The sequence below is a fragment of the Lycorma delicatula genome, chromosome 5 (assembly GCF_047948215.1).
Source record: "Lycorma delicatula isolate Av1 chromosome 5, ASM4794821v1, whole genome shotgun sequence".
In the NCBI taxonomy this organism is placed as follows: domain Eukaryota; kingdom Metazoa; phylum Arthropoda; class Insecta; order Hemiptera; family Fulgoridae; genus Lycorma; species Lycorma delicatula.
Genome location: NC_134459.1, coordinates 132242602 through 132251777, shown reverse-complemented (window position 1 = coordinate 132251777; position 9176 = coordinate 132242602).

Here is a 9176-nt window from a genome sequence, read left to right as displayed (position 1 = left end):
TAAAAAAGCAGAGACAGAAATATACATATTTATTTACTTTCTGTAATCCAAAGTTCCATCTCTACTCTTTATCATAATCAATATTACACTATACTTTCACAATTTGATAAATTGTAAACGATTTATTTGCCGAAGAAAGCGACAGCATATGAACAAATAAAGACTGAAGACTTTAAAATAAATAAACCGTGCGTTAAATTTATATAAATTTGCATTGATGAAAAAAGCTATTGTTAAACTAGGCTGCATCTTTTATAAGTGTGTATAGTAGACGTAAAAATTTTTTGTAATGTATTTTTCAACAAAGTAAGGGACAGAAAGGATAAATAAAATAAATGTAGTTGTTAAGAAAATAGGATTATTATTATTAGCGCTTGATATATAATTTAATCCATTATACAGACCTGGACAGTGTCAAATTTTTGTTAAGGTTAGATCTGACAGGTTTATTCCTGCGTCGTGCGGAAGAAAATACTCCGGTTACTTCGTAATGCCTCATCCCAACAATGTACGATAGCTTTACTGCGTGTAGCATAGTACCCCCACCATCACGAATTGTCAATCTGCTCAACAACAAGCGACTCTTTTTGTTGTCGAGTTAATGCGACACAACAGTTTGATAAAATCAGTGCCTTTTGCGTTACATGCATCAAATTTGTTTCGATAAAATTATTTATTTGTCTTTTAACATATAAATTAAATGCGTCTATTATAATCTAATTATAATATAATTATAATTATAATTGTAATCTATAGTATATATTCGTTCATTATTTACTGTACCAAACTAAAAATGCTTACATTAACAATGTTAGTTTTATTTTATTTATTAAGATCTCGATTGCCAACCTTCGTAGCTGAGTAAATAACGTCCCGGCATTTCATGCAGCGGTCCGGGTTCGAATCTCGATCATATATGGCATCTTTTCATACGCTACCAATTTCCAACGGGAAAACACTCTTTTATAACAAAAAAATTCGATTTATTAGTTTATTCGCATTTTTTATTATATTATCTTCGTTAATAATCAATCTACACATCGTTTTACTTTCTTGACATCATACCAATAGTTCCTAGAGCTATGCTTCAAGAAGGAAAGTAATGGTAATTAGTCAAAAATGAGATATGCTTTTTTTCTTTGCTCGTAATTTCATGACACAAAGATCACAAAAAAAGTCGGGATAATTTTCGTACGTACGTTTGTTGGCATGTATGAAGCTTACTAATTTTTGACTGGATAAACCTATTTTTATGAAATTTTGTACAGAGACTCGAATATATATGGGGAAATTTATTCGTAAAATTGTTGGGTCAATATCTCCAGGTCTTTTGAATCAGATTTTCTCAAAATACATAACCCCATTTTATATTAAATTCAGTAATTACTTATCATACAATTTTTTTGCCCCATAATTCCCATCTTTCCCAAAAACTAAAAAAGCTCGATTTTTATTTATTGCATATTTTTAACCACTTTTTTTACGTCTTCCTAGGCATACTTGTAGTACAAGTGAACCAAAAAATACTTATGGGGAAGCCGATCAAAGTTTAAAAACATCGATTTTTTTAATTTATTAAAACTTTTTTTGGTTTATTTTTTCATGTGTTTTTCCACTACATAAGAATAAATAACCAATGTCTGGAAAGTATTACAACTTTGTTGTCAGCTTATTCTGTACGCAAAGGAAGTTTGCCTAGTAGCCCGTTATAAGATTTTTTTGGATAACTTTGAGTAGAAGGATTTTTAAACAAAAAATTATATTGCCTACATAGGTTACATAGTCTACATAGCAGAGGAGAAGGCTGCGGTCTGGAGTGATATACTCCACGTTACTTTACGGTGCCGAGATACAGGGAAGGGGCCATTAGATACGGCGTATTCAGAGTGCTCTCGAATCAGTACATAGAAGGAACTGTCTCCGCATAACAGCTGCATATCGCACGGTTTCTCGAGAGGCAGTGGAAGTGTTGGCGGGTATATTACCTGTTGATGTGGAGATTACCTGCAGGAAGAAGATTAAAGAGCAACGGGCGTCAACACCTGCAGAAAAAGGAGAGTGGCTAGCTCCATTATGGAAGAAATGAGTTGAGAATGGCAGATGCGGTGGGACACTAGTGATGGAGGCCGATGGATCTGATTGGGGATCTGAGAAGTTGGTGCGAGAGGGCCCCTGGCTCGCTGGATTACTGTCTCACACAGTTTCTAGCGGGCCATGTAGGGTTCAGTGATTCACCAGGGTTCACCTTTTTAGGTTTAAGCTAGATCACTTTGCTAGTTGTCCGGTGTGTGTAGACGAGGAAGAGACAGCATATCACATCTTCTTTTGATACTCCCTGTTTAAGAATGCGAGGAGGGAAATATTGGACATTATAAATAGAAGGGTTACTGCAGTTCCTCTGGGATTTATCCCAGAGGAACTGCAGCAGATCATGTTGGAAAGCGCGGAAAACTGGACGGCTATAGCAAGGTTTGTTGAGTCCATGAAGGCTAGTAGAAGACTGACTAGTATTAGAGCAATAGTCCATTTAAATATTAGGAAGGAGCCGAGTGTAGCCGCCGGAGCTGCGTGAGCCGTCCGGAGCTGTGCAAACGACAGGAGCCGAGTACAGCCGAATAAAGCTGAGGAGTGCAGCCGACCGGAGCCAAGTGCAGCTGACCGAGACCTTTAAATTATAAAGTCATTTTTAATAACATGAAATGAAACTGAGTCTGAACAGGTGGGGCATGAATATCTTTCCCTGACCTTCGTCTTACGATATTACTAACATTCTGGGAGAAGTATAGTATCCTTATTCTTCTTATGGTTATGTTATAGCGAATTAATAACAACTTTTGTGTAGAACACAACTAGACAAAGGTTGAACAATTTCTCATTTGTGCAGGACATATGATGTTATTTTTCTACAAGCCTGAAATTTTACTTTATAAAATAAATACCAGTTTTCCTTTTACTTTTCCGGCGATTATAGCTATCATATCATGTCAAAAATTGGGTATCGGGTTTTTTTAAATCTTTACGTTTTAGGGTCCTACTATTTCATCTACACCAAAAAAAGAAAAGATATATGTATGTATGTATGTACATATGTGTGTTGCACTGCCTTTGTCATTTCTCAGGATTGCTAAAACCAATTTTCTTCAAATTTGTTTCAAATATTTGGATATATGGGGCATTAATCACATTATTTTTTTTTTAATTCGATAAGAGATATTTTGTGAAAAACCAATTTCAATTTTCTTCACAAGCATTTTAGAGAATACGTTATTAAAGAAAATTTGCTACAATACATAATATATAAATAATCCAAAAAACATTTTTGTTTCAAAAAATCAACCCCACCACTTAAAATTGAAATATATGTTTTGCTCTTTTGCTCTATCTCCCTTCGATTTAAATATTTTTCAAATTTCATTTTGAAAGTTATATTTTATATATAGAGTTGTCAAAAAATCTTCAGTTTTTTTAAAATTACAGATCCTGGATGCAGAAAAATATTTTGTAGTGAAAAAGCTGTGCAAGGTATTGTATAATTTGTACGGCGCAGCCAAGTAAACCATCCAGTGCTTTGCCAAATTTTTTCTTTAAATATAGAACCAGAGACTGAACCATTATCACTTATTATTTCACAAATTTCAACGCGTAAATAACTTATCCAAAAAAAAAAAAAACACCATGAAACCTAAAAAAACAAGGCATGAAGGTAGTTTTTTTGGATCTGATATAATAAGTCGGGACAATTAAACTTATTTATTATTATTAGCATTTTGCATGAATACAGCAGGATTTTTGTTTGAAAACTTTTAAAATTAATTTTTTTTTTTCCAAACAGGTAGGCTATTAACTCAGATTATTCTGCGTACAATTATTATTTAGTATTATCATATTTAAAAAAAAAAGAAATGGTAGTGATTGAATGACCTACTTATTTATAATATAAAAAATAAATTATTTACACGTTTTTGTAGCGTAGAATATTGAATTAAAAAACAATTCATATTGAATCGATTAAAAAAAATCCATCCAGATGACTGAACACTGTTGTTTACTTTTCACTGTTTCAGTTTAATTCTTTTTTTTTTTTGTTCCGTAGTTTCTATTGAATATATAAAAGAAGAATTTATAAAGCAAACTGTATTCATCATGGGATTTACGTTATCTTTTTTCAAAATATTAAGCTTCGATGTAAAAAGTATTTTAACTGTATTGTATTCGTATTTTAGCGGATAAATTTATTTTATTATCATTTCACAATTGCCTCCACGTCCTTGTAAGCCAGTAAAATTGAAAGATTTCATCATAATATGGAGCCATGTTACAAAATTTCATACTTAAAGGAGCACAGTGGGCTTGATTTCATAAAATATCCCTTAACAGGATTATCGTCCCGTTACCCACAATTTTTTTTTGAAATCATTGACCTTTTATTTTCTAACTAAATAAATTGGAATCCTTCCGGCTTAAGAGCTGATCCAAGGAATCGGTTTACTAATCGGAAATTGGTAAATAAACTACTCTTATATTAACATTAAAAGCTGGAATAAAAATTGGGTAAAGCCAGAACTAAGTCGGTGCATACATACGCCGAGGTAAACGAAATATTAAACCATAAATAAGCAGAAATTATCTTTTTTGTATAATCAAAAAGAAAGTTTATTGATTCTATTTTTTACGTCTTTACCTTTTTGAACTTAAAATTTTTATGCTTGAAAATCAATGTGAAATTTGAATAGCAAGATCAGTTTTAAATTGGATTTGTGAACGGAAGTTGTACATGAAAGTATACATGTCACAATCTTCTCCTTCACATAAAATGTAAGTTAAATGCTTTTGGATTATAAACTGGAAATATAAAACCCCTTCATCCAGTCTCATCTTTTTAAGAATGGTTTAAAGGAACATCCTGAAATATGTTTTCACTTAATTTTGTAATGAATATTTGCTCTAAATTTTCAATTTCTTTTCAAACAGTTAGAAATAAACCGCGGTTAACAAAAAAATCCATGCTTTCCTTCTAATGAAATCTGATTTTTTTTTAGATTTGTTGAACTTACTTTCCAGAATCGATTGTATGTAACACAAATGGATCGGAAAATATGAGGGAATTATGAAATATAGTTTCACTTTTTTATGGTAGGTAAAAGGGAAAATACGAGATGTGTATTTATAAAATTTTGGGATGCTGATTAACATTTTCTATCACTTAAGTGATATAAAAAATCTACAAGGATCTGTTAATGCCGTTTAACTATTTTAACTGATCTAACCCTTCCACTAAGAAATTTTGTTATGTAATTACCAAGAAGGTTTGTTTTTCAGTTATTTTTTTTTTAATTTATTATTTTATTTATGAAAAAAACTCAAAAAAAAATCTTCGATGACAGATAAAACTGTTCATAATCATATATAATTTTAAGCAAATACAAAAGTAAGTTTATTCCAAAAACAGGAGTACAAATCATCAATATAGTAACTATGTGTAAGCTAATTACATTTCTATTTTTTTCTTTCTACGAGGGTAAGTCAATTATTATCCGCAATTTAGTTATATTTTTGTTTATTTTGGTAGTACTGTCGTGTTGCGTAGATGAGCATACGTAGTTTAATTGTTATGTCAGTGCAGGTTTGATGCTGCTAAGTTAGTTCCATTATCGCTGCCCTGCCGTTAACCATGGCTGCTCCGCTTTCTGTTTGCACCAAAGAAGAGCAACGTTCAGTGATCCGTTTTTTGTGGTCGGAAGGTGTATCAGGGGTCGTAATTCATCGAAGACTTTCGGTACAGCACGGGAACAGTGTGTTGCCGCAACGGATGTCTACGAATGGATTGAAAAATTCAATAATGGTCACACAAGTGTTACGCACGACAAGAAGCCGGACGACCGTTTACCGCCACAAATGAGGAAAACATTGAACGTGCACGTGACATGGTTTTCTTAGACAGACGAGTAACTATCGATGAAGTGACACATCGTCTGCAAATTAGTTACGGTTCTGCCTACGAAATCATCCACAACAGGGTTGGGTTTCATAGTCTGTGGAAGATGAGTCCCAAAACAACTCGCACCGTTGCATACAAAAACGCGCTTGGACATCTGCCAAAAACATTTGGATCACTACGGTAACGAACGGGACATCTTTTTAGACAGAATCATCACTGGTGACGAAACATGGATTCATCATTACGAGCCGGAGAGTAAACGGCTGAGTATGGAATGGAAACATCCAAATTCGCCCTGCAAAAAAAAAGTTCAAGACCCAACCATGAGCAGGAAAACTGATGCTTACGGATTTTTGAGACTCACAAGGCCCAGTACTGGAACATTATGAGGAAAGGGGCACGACAATAAACAGTGCTCGTTACAGTGAGATGCTTAATGCCAAGCTGAAGCCTGCAATTCGAAGTAAACGCCGAGGACAGCTGTCGAAAGGTGTTGTTTTGTTGCGCGAAAATGCCCGTCCACATACAGCTGAAACGCTCCAGAAACTCAAATTTGAAGTACTGTCTCATCCTCCGTGTAGTCCTGATCTTGCCCCTTCTGACTATCACTTGTTGGGTCCACTCAAAGAGGCATTAAGGAGCCGTCGATTTACCTCGGATGAAACAGTGAAAGAAGCGGTGCATTCCTGGCTCGCAACTCAACCGAAAACCTTCTTTTATGAGGGCATCAGGAAGTTTGTACAACGATGGACCAAGTGCGTTGAAATGCAAGGGGACTATGTTGAAAAATGAGGACATATAAGTTTCCTATTTGTATTGCAATAAAATATATAAATACATTGCGGATAATAATTGACTTACCCTCGTATTTTTCATTTCTGAAATATTATTTTTCTGACAAAGAGAAAGCTTGTGGCGTGGGAAGGAGTTCGCGGAATTATGGAGTAACTGTTACTGCATATTATTATGGCCTATTCACTTGTCACAGTGACAATTGACATAGCTGTATTCCAATTTAGAATTTAAATGGGATCACTTATTAGCAGTTAGTAGAGTGTTTTTAAATAATTATGGAATTATATATTTCATCACGATTAAATTGAACAATAAGCAAATAGGACTACCTACTTCGGTAGCAGTCAAATGATTACAGTTAATTCCTAAACGTAAACATTACTTAATATTGTTGAAGAAAATGTTCCAAACAAAAGTTACTTTTGCATCTAAACTAAAACGAGATACACTCTTTTTGAAAAAAATAAGTTAGAACGCTTTTTTGCTCAAGATGATTCCTTCTTTGTGTAAGAAAAACTTCCTTCTTTGTATTAGTTTACTACCTATGAAAGACATCCCGACGAAATTTCACAACTCCAGATCTTCCAGTCTTCAATCCATTTTTATTCGTATTATCCCGAATGAGTAGTTCATTAAAGTAATTTTTGCTTAATTAGCTAACCAAATTTCACTCCTACAAATCAGAAAAATTGGAGAATTACTGATGAGTAAGTAAAGAGGTTTTTCCATTTATAGTATATTTGTAATCAAACTGACAATTCAGATTAACGGTAACGGGTAACACAATACAGATTTATGTATTCCGTAAAGTGCTTACATTTTTTACTTCCTTGTACGAAGTAAAGGAAGTACTGTGATCGCGAAAAATTTTGTTTTTCAGTTTTCAACGGAAATATCCAATTTGACCATTCCTGAATCCATTTTGACTAGTTTCGGCGTGATGTTGTATGTACGTACGTATACATTTCGCATAACTCAAAATCAATTACCCGCAGAATGTTGACATTTTGGATTTAGGACAGTTGTAACATCTAGTTGTGCACCTCTCCTTTTGATTGCAATCGACTGGACCAAAAGTGTCCAAAAAAGCACAAAATCCAAATCTTTTGGATTTTGGGCTTATTCTTAACTGCAGTAATAAGCCTTCGTTGAGAACTTTTTAACGATATATCATAAATGGTATTTTTTTCATTGGTTCCAGAGTTATGACCAAATAAAATTTAAATTAATAAAATATTTGGATCTACACGGGGAAGCACATCGGTTCGAATCCGACTTCATTTCCTTTGTTTTTTTTTCCTTTAAATTTAAATACAATGATTTATTAATAATTATTAACCTGTGATTGTAAAAAAATGTTTACAATAAATAATTAAAAAAAAAAAGATTCTTTATTAAAGAATTGGATGATTGTATCTCACTTTCAAATGAAATAAGTTTAAATGAAATGCAGCAAAAAATGTTTATATGTAATTAAATAGGCGTAAAAGGAAGTCATGTGATGTCCACATCAGATTTTTTTCTGTTAACAGTCAAAACTGCCACAATGAAAAATACAAAATTCACTGGAATTTTTTTTTGTTGTAAACTGAAATCATGTACGAACCGTAAAAGTGTTTTTTTTAAATACACGATTCAGAAAAAATATATATCTTACATTTACAAAGAGCCAAAACAACAGTTTATTTACTTATTTTAATATTTTTCAATGGCTATCATACTGAAACTGACTAAACATTAGAACAAATTTAAAAATTACTATGACAGATAAAACTGTTTATAATTATGCACAATTCCAAATGAAATTTAAAAGTATATTCTAAAAACAGCAATTCAAAACCTCAAACAATAATTACGTAAGGTTCTATTTAGTATAACTAAGGTTCTAACTAACTAAGGTAACTAACTAAGGTTCCTATTTAGTATTTCTTTCATATCTGGAATATTACTCCTTCCGGAAAGAATAAAACTCGTAGTGTAATAAGAAGGAACCTGTTATGTCAATATGTATAAAGATTATTATATTTTGTTAGATGGTACTTTTAAGCTACTACTATGTGAATAATAGAATTCAATTTTTAAATTTGTTGATCACTGTTAGAAGTTTCGCTTCATACTAATGTATGCTACATAAAACATTACAAAATATACATACGATTGTACTGTGTTACAATGTAAAGAACATTGTACTGTGTTATTATTAATGAACATTAATTTTTTCAAGTACTACTTTATTCTTTCCCCGACATTTAGTTTTTATGCAATAAATTTCTACTTTATCACAATGTCTTTCTAAACAAATTTAAGACGTTGTAAAATGTTAAAACTGTCAAAAGATATGCTTATTATTTTTGTCACTGATACAAATGAACTACTTTGCTGTTATTACAATCAACGGTAGATAATAGATGTATGTATTCTTTTTGGTGCTGTAATTAGAATA